Source organism: Herpailurus yagouaroundi, unplaced genomic scaffold (genome assembly GCF_014898765.1).
Source record: "Herpailurus yagouaroundi ecotype Mexico unplaced genomic scaffold, PumYag 355, whole genome shotgun sequence".
Lineage (NCBI taxonomy): Eukaryota > Metazoa > Chordata > Mammalia > Carnivora > Felidae > Herpailurus > Herpailurus yagouaroundi.
Genome location: NW_024412572.1, coordinates 7,232,304 through 7,247,884, shown reverse-complemented (window position 1 = coordinate 7,247,884; position 15,581 = coordinate 7,232,304). Strand labels below are relative to the sequence as shown.

The window sequence follows — 15,581 nt, the reverse complement described above, 5'->3', positions numbered from 1 at the left end:
CACACACACACACACACACACACACACACACACACACACACACACACTTCTCAAGCCCAGTCCTGATACAGGCACACATTTATCTTCGCAGCTCTGCAGTTATTTTTGCTGGATTGCTGGTCTTGCCTCTCTCAGCCTCTCACACTCTGCTGCTCTTAGTTTTTTGGACAAGAGTTCAACATTGGAGCTAAGGAAACAAGTTCAAACATCACAAAAAGAAGAAAACCAGATCAGAAACATTCAGGCTGGGAACCAGAACAAAGTTTGTTGCCCCACAAAGAACCATTCTTTTTCTTTCTTTCTTATTTTCTCTTGCTGTTGCCCCCTGTCCCTTGCCCCCCAACAGCTCCTAAGTCCATTTGGCTCACTTCTGTGGTACAGCAATCTGTGCAGATGCTAAAACAGGAGGATGAAATGTCATGTTGTGACTGATGACTGATGCACTCCCTGAGTGAGGGAGAGGACTTTTAGGTCCTGTGCCCAATACTGGCCCCAGCATTTAACCCCCCGATTCACCACCTTGAAAAGAGAGGGATACATGCCAAAGAGTGATTGATCAAAATCAAGAAAACAAATGGAAGAAGAAATCCAGGGAGAGGGCAAGGTCTGAGCCAAGTTTTGGAACAATACTTCCCTGGAAATTAAAAAATGGGACAGAGTGCTGGGAAAGGGAGATGGAATCCAAAGCTCCATGACCCACAGAACAGACTGGCTGATACAAGTTCATTCCAGTGTGGTCGGGCCCCTGATGGGAGGCTGGCATTCACGGTGGAGAAAAGGAATTTGTACTCTAGGGAGAAATTCCATCTTAAGTTTTAGCAGGATCTGCTTATCAGTCCAACTTCTTCAAAAAGTTAAAAAGGAGCCTGGCAGTGGGGAATGATTTTTCAGTTTTCATTTTTTTTATTCAAGTTTTTTTTAGTTTATTTAATTTTTTTTTTTTAAGTAATCTCTATACCCAATGTGGGGCTCAAACTCAAGACCCCAAGATCAAGAGTCACATGCTTGTCCGACTGAGCCAGCCAGGTGCCCTTCTGTTTTCATTTTAATTTAACTATCATTGACATATTGTGAAATGCACAGATCTTTAAGTGTACAATTTGACAAATTTTGATAAATACATATATCCATATAACCCTCACCCCAACCAAAACACAGAACATTTCCAACATCCCAGAAAGTTTCTTGTACTATCTTTCAGTCAATTCCTACAGGAAACCAGTGTTCTAATTTTACCACCATAGATTAGTTTATTCTGCTCATACATTAATTACATTTTATTTTGTATCTGGTTTCTTTTGTTTGATATTGTGTTTTTGAGATTCATTCATAAAGTTGCTTGTATTTAGTTCATTGTTGTTTACTGCTTAGTAGTATTCCATTTCATGATATAAAATAATTAAAAATACCTGTTTTGTTAATGAACATGTGGACTGTTTCCAGTTTTAGACGTTTACAAATAAAGTTGTCATGAATACTCTTGTACACATCTTTTTGTGGACACATCTCTTGAGTAAGTAAGAAGGGAACTGCTGGATTACAGGATAAGAGTATATCTAATTAGGAGTATTAGAGTATTTCTAATTTAATAAGAAACTGCCTAATGGCTTCCCAAAGTCTTGTACCACTTTAAATTCTCACCAGTATCAGAGTTCCAGCTGTTTGACACCTAACAAGTGGTATTACCAGTTTTGTCAATTTTAGCCATTTTTGTGGGATTATAGCACAATCTCATTGTGGCTTTCATTTGTGTGAGCATTTTTCCATGTGCTTAATTTGTGTATCTTCTTTGTGAATTGTCTATTCAAGTCTTCTGCCCATTTAGAAATTGTATTGTTTTGTCTTTTTGTTACCAACTTTTAAAATATCTTTGCGATAGAAGTCCTTTGCTCAATATACACACACGTGTGCACACACATATAAAGTGAATGTTCTGATGAGCACAAGTTTAAAGTTTTGATAAAGTCCAATTTTTTTTTTCATTTTTCCCTTATGTTTAGTGTTTTATGTTCCCTGTGTCTGCCAAATTGGGGGTAATTTTAGCTATCGATGGGCCATTTGGCGAACATCTGAAATTAAAAAACATTTCTTTATTAAGGCTTAAAAACAACTACCCATTGCTAATCCTTGTTTACAAAGGCTCAATTTTGGAACCAAAAACACTGGCTTTACCAAAATTCCAGGGCTACTAAAGTTTTACAAATGAAAGGTTTGCTTTCAAAAATATTTGCATTCAACATACAGGTCATATATATTTACTGACAGCATGAGATGATCTATATCAAATGGGCACAATATGATAAGTGTGATGGGGTTAGGGAGGGGGGCACTAAGTGTCTGGGACTCAACTTCAGTTTTTAAATCTCTCTGAAAGGCAATTCTACCATATCCCTTTGAAATTTATTCCATGTCCACAGATCTTTCCCTATGTTTAACTGAAACATATCTTTTTGTAATTTAATATACTCTCTCATTCTGCCCTTAGATGAATAGAAAAAAGGAGAAACCTGGGCCCTCGGCATTTAAACAAAAGCCTTTACCCTATAATTAAGTTCTGTACTTTTAATTTCTCTATGTAACCTGCCCTTTTGAAACAATTGTTTATTTTTAAACTATTCCTACCTTCTGCTTTTCAAATCTTTTACCTAATTTATTTTTTGAGTTTGAGTTACAATGTCATATTCAAATACAGTCTTAAAATTTTGGGGGCTAGGGCTGTTTACATTCCCTTTACACTAGAATGACAGACAACCAGGATTGGGGGCAGGGGGGAAACATCTTGGAAATAATCTGACTCAAATAATCTCCAAATGCTGAATTTTTCCTACCTTCCTTCCTTCCTTCCTTCCTTCCTTCCTTCCTCCCTTCCTCCCTTCTTTTCTTTCTTTTCTTTTCTTTCTTTCTTTCTTTTTTTTTTTTTTATAAAACATTTCTTTTAAAGTCTTATTTATTTTTGAGGCAGAGAGAGACAGAGCATGAGCAGGGGAGGGGCAGAGAGAGAGGGAGACACAGAATCTGAAGCAGGCTCCAGGCTCCGAGCTGTCAGCACAGAGCCCAACGTGGGGCTCGAACTTACGAACCATGAGATCATGACCTGAGCTGAAGATGGACACTTAACCAACTGAGCCACCCAGGTGCCCCAATACGCAAGTGAGCAGCTTCTCCAAGAAAGAACTAATTTCCTATATGGCTATCCATTTTTTTTTTAGTTGACAGATACAAAAGTTTTTTTTTTTTCCTGTTAAACTAAAAGCTGCCTTATAATGTCTACCCACTGGTTGTGGGGTTATGCAATTAGTCTATGTATAAAACGTTCATTCTTTTTTTTCCCCACAATTTTATTTATTTAAGTGATCTCTTCACCCAATATGGGGCTTGAACTCACAACCCCAAGATCAAGAGTTGCATGCTCTTCCCATTGAGCCAGCCAGGTGCCACACCCCCTGCCCCCAACCCAAATTCATTCTGTAAAGGGTTGCATCATCTTGTTGCTGCCTATGGGTAATATTTTGGAGTCATCTAGACTAATACACTTCTTAATATTTTCAATACTCTAAAGCACCTCCATTTTCACAAGATGATGAAAATCTGAACCCCATATTTACTGACTTAAATTTTTAAAACTTTTTTACTTTGAAATAATTTCAAACTTACAGAAAAGTTGCAAGAATACAAAGAACTCTCCAACCCTTTATCCAGATTACTTAACTGCTAACATTTTGCTATCTTTGCCTCTATCATTCATTTACTGTATCTCTATATAACTTTATATGTTTCCTAATTGTTAAATTTAGATTACATACTGTGTAGCAGAAAAACACCTGTGTTCTTCTCAGTGTGCATATAATCAGAAAGCATGTAATGTTGATTTGTACCACTAAGGGTGATGTTAAACTTTAGTTACTTGGTTTAAATGGTATCTATTGGGTTTTTCCAATGCAAATTAACTAAAAGAATTTTGTGCTAATTAAGTGGGATAGTTTTTTTGTGAAGAGATACTTTCAGACTATGTAAATACAAACTTCTACCTACTGTTTTTCACATTTATTGATGATTCTTGCCCAAAGCAGTTACTACTATGATGGTTGCTAAATAGTGATTCTCTAATTACATCATTCCTTCCACCTTTACTAGCTCACATTCTACTATAGGATACAGCTTTTTCCTTTCTCCCCCATTTGTTTATTCATTCATTTCTTCATACCAGTATAGATTCACAGATTTCTATTTTATTCAATGGGTTATAATCTGCTACTATCAATATTTATTTTGCTGCTCAAATTCTTCAACATTTTGCCATTGAGAGCCCCATGTCCTTCTGAAATATACCACCGCTCTTGGAACATTTTCTGGTATAACTATAAGATGTTCTGGATTTATGCTGTACTATTGCCACACGTAGCCTTAGACTCTGTCATGGCTCCAAGGAGTCCTGAATACCTGAGTACTTGGGCAGCAATATTTAGGGTCTCCTGAAAATAATTTCTGTTGAAATGAACTCTGGTGTTATGATATTGTTGAGATGTTAAAGAAAAAAAGACTATGAAACTCATAGTAGTATATACTGGAAAGACGATAAAGATGTTGCTTGTAATTTGATTCTGTATGAGCACCCATGGGGGCTCCTGGTATGTTTTAATCTTTCAGGATACTACAAACTGCATAAGTAATCAATTTTCTCTCCTGACAGTGCCTGAGAGTTCACTCCTGGATTCACCTTATTTTTCTCTAACCTCATTTCCCCTTGATTATTAGAATCACGAAGATGGGAATGTAGAGTAGAGGACAGTTCTTTGGGAGATTCTGATATCCTCTATCATTTCAGAGAAGTGCTGCTCCAGAAGTATTCACTCAATTTGGAGTACAGTAAGGTGTACAACTGAGTTTCTGGTTATTCATTCCATCGTTTTGGAACATGCTTCCCTTTAACCTCAATGCTGAATGAATACAATATTGTGAATATAACTTCTAATTTTATATGATAAGAAGTAAAAATGCATAATGTGAGTTAGAAAAAAAATTACCTGAAGGATAAAATAGTGGATGTTCTTTTGTGTACCCAAGATATTTAAAAACAAGGCTTCTCTGGCCATAAACTATCTCAAATGTGACCTGTACCAAATTTACTTGGCTGTTGGAACTTGACAAGATCACAGCTAGAGACGAAATAGCCTTAATTTCACTATTTGAACAATGTATGCCTGGTAAAGTGTAGAGATAAAAACCCAAAGGAATAGGACCCAAGTCTTCAAAATATAATTTCCATGTATCCATTCACTTGCAAACCAAAATACTGAAAGTGTATATAATTAACTATAGGTATTCCCAAATGAATCAATTTAGTCTTTGATGATTATATTGATTCTGGCCAGTGTGCATAAAATCACAATACACACAATTTCTTCAAACCAGGATACTTTGACCCATGAACAATATTATGCTCCAACCTGGTTACAACATTCACTTTATATGAGCCATTGTGCTGGTGACAAGTTGAAAAGCTGTTCATTGTTGCAGGGAAATTATGTTATACAAAACAGAAGTGTATGAATAAGAGAGTCATAGGAGACTTATAAATGCTTCCTGTCCTCACTGTAAAGTTGAACATAATCACTTGCAGCTATGTTATACATAGGAGTGTGGTCTTTCAGATATCTGTACCTACAAATATCTGGAGTGTCCCAACTTGTTACATCTTTCTGAAAACAAGGAACTGTTATGTAGCAATATAACCTTTAAAAAACATATATAATACTTATGTTAAACTCATTGTTGTCCCTCCCAAATACACCAAGACCCAAATTCTCAAGCTCTATTGAAAGTAAGTCTGAAAACTTAAAGTCTCAAATTGTCTGCATATACAGAAAAGTTTTAGTTGAAAAGTTTCCACAATTTTCCCAACAGTTCTATAATACTTGCCCCAAGAACCAATAATCCAACTCCTTGAGTAGATGTTAGTTATATGTTAGCTAGTATCAATTCAGTGCTGGATTTATGGAGACACTAACAAGATTTCCTGCCTAAGAGCTGGCAAGAGGACTTGGCAAAGAAATGAAGGCACCTGGGGTGCCTGGGTGGCTCAGTTGGTTAAGTGTTCGACTTCAGCTAAGGTCATGATCTTGTCATGAGTTCAAGTGCCGTGTTGGGCTCCATACTGACAGCTCAGAGCCTGGAGCCTGCCTCAAATTCTGTGTCTCCCTATCTCTCTGCTCCTCCCCTGCTCATACTATGTCGCTCTCTCTCTCAAAAAGAAAGAAACATTAAAAAAAATTAAAAAAAAAAAAAAGGAACAAAGGCACCTTATGTAGGAGAAGAAGATAGAAGTGTAGTGTGGGAAATACAGACCTGTAATTTCCATTGTGAGCTGCGATACTGGAAGATAACAGACAGTGGTCAAATATGGGACTAAAATAAACAGAGAAGATGTTCAAATCTAAAATTGAACTTAATAAAACTTTTTCTTAATGCTAGGCACTTTGTACCATAATAGCATTCTACTTTGACACTATCTCAATCTAGTTTTTCAAACTTTGTACCATAATAGCATTCTACTTTGACACTATCTCAATCTATTTTTTCAAAGACAGCTTCTTTAGAGCTCCAGAACCATATGTAAAATGGTAAAAAATGTATATTTATTTGAAAAAATTTCAACAATGTCTCTTTTTCCAATACTAAGTGACTAGAGAGCCTGGGAATAGTAAACAATAAAGAACAGAAAGATGGTCTAAGTAGTATGATGCCACTTATTTCAGATTTGTATCATACTAAATCATATTGCATATTGTTTACGGAAACAAATATGTACATTATTAAAAAGGTAAAAAAGTAGATTGCAAAAATGCATACCAATTTTGGATAGCAGTTGCCACTACAGATGAAACAGGAAAAATGCAACTGAGAAGGGGTATGAAGAAGACTTTAACTATATTTAGCATTAAAAAAAGCTCTGAAGGGGTGCCTGGGTGGCTCAGTTGGTTAAGTGTCAGACTCTTGATTTTAGCTCAGGTCATGACCTTACATTTCATGAGATCGAGCCCCACATCAGGCTCTGTGCTGACAGTATGGAGCCTGCTTGAGATTCTCTCTTTCCCTCTCTCTCTGCCCCTCCCCCATGCTCGCTCTCTCTTCCTCTTTCTCAAAATAAATAAGTAAATACTTCAAAAAAAATTTAAAAGCCCTGAAGAACCCTCTTACATGTTGGTGGGAATGCAAACTGGTAAAGCCACTCTGGAAAACAGTATGGAGATTCCTCAAAAAATTAAAAATAGGACTACCCTACAATTTAGCAATGGTGCTACTAGGTATTTACCCAAAGGATACAAAAATACAGATTCAAAGGGATACATGCACACTGATATTTATAGCAGCATTGCCAACAATATCCAAACTATGGAAAGAGGCCATATGTCCACCAACTGATGAATGGATAAAGATGATGTGGTATATTTATACAATGGAGTATTACTCAGCCACCAACAAGAATGAAATCTTGCCATTTGCAACAACGTGAATGGAGCAAGAGCATATTATGCTAAGTGAAATAAGTCAGTCAGAGAAAGACACATGCCATATAATTATACTCCTATGTGGAATTTAAGAAACAAAATAAATGAACGTAGGGGGGAAAAAAAGGAGGTAAACCATAAGAGGGAGACTCTTAACTATAGAGAACAAACTGAGGGTTGATGGAGGGAGGGGGAAATGGGCTAAATAGGTGATGGGTATTAAGGAGGGCACCTGTTGTGATGAGCACTGGGTATTATACATAAGGGATGAATCTCTAAATTCTACACTTGAAACCAGTATTATACTACATGTTAACTAACTAGAATTTAAATAAAAACCTGAAACAAAAACAAATAAAAATTTAAAAAACCTAAAACAGATATAACAAAGTAGTGTTTGTTAATTCTGAGTATAAAGCTGATGTTATATTAATCTCTATGCTTTTTCTGAAAGCTTGAAATGTTTCATTAAAAATAATTTGGTATAACCACAAAGAAGAACATGTGGACATAAAAAATGGCAACTATAGGTTTTCTCAATCTTCTGCAAACCATTTTTGTGATTCCTAAAATATCTATACTTAAGACTGCTCTCTTAGATCACAACATGGATACACAATGATAGGAAGCTTGAAATTAAGAAAGCACAGGTATAGCTAAAGGTTTAGGGTCAGACTTTTTCATGCTCAAGATTCTAGAACAAGGCAAAATTCCAAGGTTGATGTGGAACTCAACAGGCAGTCTTAGTAAAATATTAACCAAAAATAATGAGCATGTAAACAGTAATAACTATCATCTACCATTTATCATCTCCCATGAAGCTGACACCTGTAGCACATGACACTAATGTATACATGCTTGCCTGTCATCCATGTCAAGTTCATCCAATCAAAACTAATATATCACACACAAAGACAACTCCAAAGAGTATAAAATTTGGGGGCAGACCTACAAAACCTCAGAAATTAAAAGTCACTGCTATGAACAATTTCAAGGTAGAGCCTAGAAAGAATATATCACATTCTTCCATCTAGCTATTCTATAATTATCAATAAGCTACCAACCTATTGATAGGTTGAGAAAAAACTTTAATAGTTCTATGGGTATACATAATCTTCCACCTTTCAAAAAAGGGATGTTTTTATTGGAGTAAGTCCATGCCAGTTCTGTGAACATAGCACGAGGAGTAAAAATGACATCAATCCTCGTATTTCCTAAATGGACCGTTAGAGAATTCTGTACAATGTTAAGACTTTACTTCCTAATTCTATTGGCTGTTACAGTGTGTTAGTTAGAAAGATTAGGGACAGAGTGGTAATCCCAAGATAGCCCTACCTCCATGGTACAGGAAGTGGGGTCTGGCAAGGTTTGAGGGTAGAGCAGTAGCACTACAGAAATCTATCCATACTGGGGCGCCTGGGTGGCGCAGTCGGTTAAGCGTCCGACTTCAGCCAGGTCACGATCTCGCGGTCCGTGAGTTCGAGCCCCGCGTCAGGCTCTGGGCTGATGGCTCAGAGCCTGGAGCCTGTTTCCGATTCTGTGTCTCCCTCTCTCTCTGCCCCTCCCCCGTTCATGCTCTGTCTCTCTCTGTCCCAAAAATAAATAAACGTTGAAAAAAAAAAAAAGAAATCTACCCATACTTTAGACGCTGTCTGAGCACAAGTTGCAATGCCTGCCATGAGAGGACAGGTACACAAGACCCACTTGCACCCTGGACTCTTCTTGGATATAAAGCAAGAGTAGTGTGCTAGGGGAGGCAAGAAACCTTTCAGTGCCTAGGGCCTGATTCTGCTTTGACAAGAAAAGCAGTGTGTGCTGGGGGCAGGGCAGGAACCCTGTTCCTAAAGACTGGCTGCCACTGCAATAGTAAAAAATCTATCCTATCTTGCATTGATACCAGGCAAAGGAATCTATCACCAGAGAAGAGATAGGGAGTCCACTATGCCCCCAAATTCTGAACTGATTCAAAGCAGAAGTCTGCTGCTTCTGGAGAAGAGAAGGAAATCTGCCTGCAGTCTAGACCTTGAGAGTAGGGAGAATTGTCTGTCACTGGGGTGGGGCAGGAACACTGAAATGGAGGCTGCCTACGACTGAAAAATGAAGAAACCTCCCCTGACCCAACCATGAACAATGGACTGAGTAACAAGAGCAGTCTGCTATTTGGAGAAGGGGAAGAGGATAAAGAAAGAGCCCTCCATGACACAGGCATGAGGAACGTACTGAAAGCTGAGAACAAAGTAGGAAAACAAAAAAAAGTCAATACTCTAGAACTTATATTAAATATATGATAGTGGCAATTTGCTGGAAAATTTAAAGCCTGTGTGCAATGAAGTAACTACTGCTAAAATAAAACTCAAATCCAGCTCAATTACTGACTTACTTGACTCAGTTCCCAACACTAATGGCCTGATGGAAGAGGAATGCCTATTTCCAGACATAAATATTATTGACTTCAGTTTCAACTGTTCTTTTACATATAGCATTTGCCATTTAATAAAAAAATTATGAGACACACAAAAAACGCAAGTGAACTTGAAGACAGATCAACAGAAATCACCCAAGTTGATAGTAGGAATCTCTAAATATAACATGAAAGACAAAACAAAACAGATATCCAAGAAATGTGGGACATGATCAAATGACCTAACAAATATACAACTGTAGTCAGAGAAGGAAAAGAGACAAAGAGGCAAAGACATATATAAAGAGAAAATGGCCAAGAATTTTCTAAAATTAATGAAAGACAACAAAATGCAGGTCCAAGAGACTCAGAGATCCAAAACAGGATTTTAGTCCAAACAGGAAATACAAAGAAAAACACAAGTAGGCACATTAGTTTCAAATGGTTGAAAACAAAAGATAAAAAGAAAATCTTGAAAGCAGTCAGAGAAAAAAAGAAACATGACAAAGAAAAAGTATATATATGAATATAAAAGACTTTTCATATGAAACTTATGTAAGCCAGAAAAAAATGTAACAGCATCTTTAAAGTATTAAAAAACAGAAGAGTCAACCTAGAATTCCATATCCAGACAAGAATAGCTTTCAAAAAGAAGGCATATTAATATGCAAGGCTGCCATAACAAAATACCAGACTGGGTGGTTTAATAACAGAAATGTATTTTCTCACTGGTCTCGAAGTTAGAAGTCCAAGATCAAGGTGTTGGTTGGGTTGGTTTCTTCTGAGGCCTCTCTCCTTGGCTTGCAGATGACTGCCTTCTTTCTGTGTCTTCACATGTTTTTTTTTCCTCTGTGATCACATACCCCTAGTGTTTCTCCATATGTTCTAATCTCTTCTTCTTATATGGAACCAGTCAGATTGGATTAGGGCCCGCACTCTCAGTCTAATTTCAACTTAATTACTTCATTGAAGGCTCTGTCTCCACATACAGTCACATTCTTGGAGTTTGGGTTTCAATATAAAAATTTGAGGGGACATAATTCAGCCCGTAATACCCCACCTCCATGTGTTTCTCACATGCAAAACACATTTACCCCCATCCCAATAGCCCAAAAGTCCTTTTTTTTTTTTTTTAAGATTTTATTTTTAAGTAATCTCTATACCCAACCTGGAGCTCAAATCTATAACCCCAAGATCAAGAGTTGCACACTCCTCTGACTGAGCCGGCTGGGCATCCCCCAACAGCCCAAAAGTCTTAACTCAGTTCAGCCTCAACTCTAAACTGCAAATCTCATCTAAATATTATATAAATCAAATGTGGAAAAGACTCAAGGTATGATTCACCTTGAGGCAAAAATTCCTCTGTAGATGTGAACCTGTTGAAACCAAATTATCTACTTCTAAAATACAATGGTGGGACAGGCATAGGCTAGCCAATCCTATTCCAGAAGGGATCATGGGTCCCAAGCAAATTCAAAACCTCACAGGGCAAATTCCACTAGATTTTAAGGCTTGAGAATAATCCTCTCTGGCTGGATGCTCTGTCCTCCAGGCCCACTGGGGTGGCAACTCCACTCCTCTGGCCCTGGGTGATAGCCTAGCCTATTGAAACCTAGGAGGTAGCCTTGCCCTCTGGAACCAAGGAGGAAGAGACAGCCCTTCCCCCTAGACCTGTGCCCTCTGGGTTGGTGGGATATATACTAGACAGTACATACCTGTGACAAGAAACTCATTTCACATATAAAGACATAGATATCTTAAAAGCAAATATATGGTAAAAGATATACCATGCACGCACTAACCTAAACAAAGTTAGAACGGTTATGTTAATATCAGGCAAAGCACATGGAATACCATCAGATTTCAAGAAAGACATACAATGATAAAAGAATCAATTCATCAAGAAGATACAATAATCGTTAATGTATATGCACTCAATAACAGAGCTTCAGGATACATAAACCAAAACCAGTGAGTAAAAAAAAAGAAATTCCAGGAACTCTTATAAATAAATCTTATAAATAAGATTATATTTCTATAGGCCAGGAGGTTGTAGATTATAGGATTATGACTCAGGATGAGTCTGAAGGGTTCCTGACATCAATAGTCAGATTATCCAAAGCTACTGAATGGCACTGAGAAAACTGTCTTGGATTGCCAAATAAATAATCAGCTAAGTATATAGTAAACATTCTCTATACATGTAGTATTCTGCTAGGCACTTTAGAAATATAAGACATGGTTCTGGCAGTGAAGGATCTTTTGCAGTTGGAGAAATAAGAATCTCAAATATGAAATACAAACTAGTAAACTAACGCAGAACTCACTAGAATTCACTCACTCGTTTAAGTTACTGAGCAAGTGGTACTTGTTGATGTGGTGCTAATTTTAAGATGAAAATTATATAGCTCATGTCTTCAACAGACAGAAAGCTTAAAATGGGAAGACAGATATGAAAACAAGTAAGTGTAAGTGTTACAGGTACTACAAAAACCCTAAAGAGGGAGCAGCACATTCTGCCTGGGGTTTCAGGAAAGGATGCATAGAAGAAATGATGTCTTAGCTGAGCTTAAAAACACAGATTCCTGGGATGCCTGGGTGGCTCAGTTGGTTAAATGTCTGACTTCAGCTCAGGTCATGATCTCACAGTTCATGAGTTCAAGCCCTGCAAGGGGATCTCTACTGTCAGTGCAGAGCCAGCTTCAGATCCTCTGTCTTCCCTGCTCCCTCTCTGTCCCTCTCCTGCTCACACTCTCTAAAAAATGAATAAACATAAAAAAAAAAAAAACCAAAAAACAAAAAACTCAGATTCCTATTTAGGTACTGTCCAGGGAGACAAAGTAGGGAAGGGCACATTAGGCACAAGGATCAATATGAGCAAAAGGACAGAAGTATAGAAACTGTAAATAGTTTAAAACGAAGTGGCTGGGTATGCTTCACGGCTAGGATGAGAAGGGATGTGTATTTAATAAATAAGCCAAATGAAAGAAAGTCTTGTAGGATGTGATAAGGAGTACAGAATTTACCCTACTGTCTTCTGTCTCTTATTCATTCAACAAATATTTACTGAGCAGATACTATACGCTAAGCATCTTTCTTGATATAGACAAGATTCCTGTCCTGTCCTCATGAGGGTGTTACTGGGGACAGTGAAATACACTGGACACACAGATTTGGATAACAAATGTCAGTTGCAGAAGACTCTACATCCCCAAAACAAAAATGTAAACAGAATACATACACATAAAATAAACCAATGGGTGTATCTGGCAGTGATTCATGTCATATGTTTCTAGGGCTTCAAAAAGTAAAGTCAAACCTTGAACATAATACTTTCATAGACAAATCATTTTGTAGTATTAAGGGTCATCTTTCTCACTAGCCTGCATTGTTCCCTTAAATTCTTACTTGTGGTGAGGCAGAAAATTGATTGGTTTCTCCACCAATAGAAGGTGGTGTTGGTTGCTGTATTCTTTTACAGATAACCTAAGTCCCTGTTTCCCAGGTTTTCCAGGGAAGCCTGCTAAAGATACAACTTCACACACTTCAAGCAATAACTTCAGTGACTGAAGCCATTCTCAATCAAGAAGAAACATATTAACACAATTCATGTATATGAGCAAAATTGTTTTGATGTTTACAGTAGCTTGATTTTAACATAACGTGTAATGCAAGTCTATTAGTGAATTCCTGGTTTCATTCACTCAAAACTTTTTGAAAAATTCTTAGTTTGAAATTTTCGATTTTGGTCTCATCCTGGAGATTTTTTTTTCCCCTTAGAGAGACTGAGTTAAGCCCATTCAAGCATATTTGAAAAATGGAACTAAGCTAAAATACTTTCTTCATTTCAAAGACAGGCTGTTACACAAAGAAATAATTTAATGCCAGTTAAACTTTGATACATTACTATGGTCAGTGCTTTAAGAAGCATTGTTCTGTAAAATTTTGAAGTAAAAGTTTTTTAAATAAAAAAATTTTAATGTTTATTTGAGAGAGAGCGAGTGAGCACGAGTGGGAGAAGGGCAGAGAGAGAGAGAGAGAGAGAGAGAGAGAGAGAGAGAGAGAGAGAGAGAGAGAAAATTTGAAGCAGGATCCAGGCTCGGAGCTGTCAGCACAGAGCCTGACGTGAGGCTCGAACTTCCGAACCATGAGATCATGACCTGAGCAGAAGTCAGACGCTCAACCGACTGAGCCACCTATGTGCCCCTGAAGTAAAAGTTTTGAAAATTAACCAGCCATGTGTTCTGCTTCCAGTGGGCTTTCAGTTGCATCTTCACTACATGGTTATTAACATCCAAAGGAGCTACTCGGAATCCAATTTCATTCTGTCCTTTGGATTTTTCTCTTTCAAGAAGAGAGAAATTAAAATTTCTATAGCAACATGCTACATTTGAGAGACAGGCCTTACCTTTTTACTAATTAAATAAGTGAGGTAGATAACTAATTAGGCTGTTAAATATGTGTTCTATGAGGCAATATCCATATCAGGGGTAAGTAAGTACGGCTCTACAACTCCAGTCTGCATTTCTTGATCTGTGGGTTAATACTGCTGTCTTTAACATTATACCATGGAAGTATCTGTATTTAACACAATTTTCCTTCACACATTGTAAGTGAACAAATAGTGCTTAACAAATAGCAAGGATTTAGCTGGACAACAGCATACCACTTCAAAATTCTGCAGAATTTTAGTAAATTTACACCACCAGTGCAGTTAAGTCTCTTGGTTAGTATGATTATAGCCTAGTTAGGGATATCATCAACCCCATCTATAAACTAGGAACAAAAGGAGCTTAGACTTAATGTTTTAAAAACTGTTCTCTTTCTCTGTATTTATTCAACTTTTCTTTCCTTTCACTTTCTATGTCTGCTCTCTATAGCTCTCCTCATTCATTTTTATGTTTCTTTTATTCACAGTTTTTCTGTCCAGAATAGCCTTTCTCTATTAAACAAAAGAAAAAAAATAAAATAAAATCACAATATGAATAAAAGAGAATCACTGGGTATTTTACAGGCAACAGTAGGCAGAAAATGTAGCATGGGAAGCAACATTAACTAATTCATCGAATGGTTCTTTTACTTAAAAACTTAAGTGTGTTGTAACCCACTGTTCCCTAGAGACAACTGAAGATATATGCTACTGACTTGTCAAGAATCCTTTATCCAAGTATCCTTAACTCAGATTTTCCTTCAGTACCCATAATTATCAGTGGTCATCGCTTCTATGAAACAACACATGGCATATGAGCAGACTGTCCTTAACCCTCTCCTTTCTAAGCAGCCCTTTTTTCCCCCCAATATGTGAAATTTATTGTCAAATTGGTTTCCATACAACACCCAGTGCTCATCCCAAAAGATGCCCTCTTCAATACTCATCACCCACCCTCCCCTCCCTCCCACCCCCCATCAACCCTCAGTTTGTTCTCAGTTTTTAAGAGTCTCTTATGCTTTGGCTCTCTCCCACTCTAACCTCTTTTTTTTTTTTTTCTTCTTCCCCTCCCCCATGGGTTTCTGTTAAGTTTCTCAGGATCCACATAAGAGTGAAAACATATGGTATTTGTCTTTCTCTGTATGGCTTATTTCACTTAGCATCACACTCTCCAGTTCCATCCACGTTGCTACAAAAGGCCATATTTCATTTTTTCTCATTGCCACGTAGTATTCCATTGTGT

At 37.4% G+C, this 15,581-nt stretch overlaps 1 protein-coding gene across 9 annotated transcripts in view; it reads right to left on the bottom strand.

The window, feature by feature from the left end:
- Positions 1-15,581, bottom strand: part of ERC1 (ELKS/RAB6-interacting/CAST family member 1) — a 520,536-nt gene that overhangs the window by 29,559 nt on the left and 475,396 nt on the right. The gene's annotated exons all lie outside the window — the stretch shown is intronic.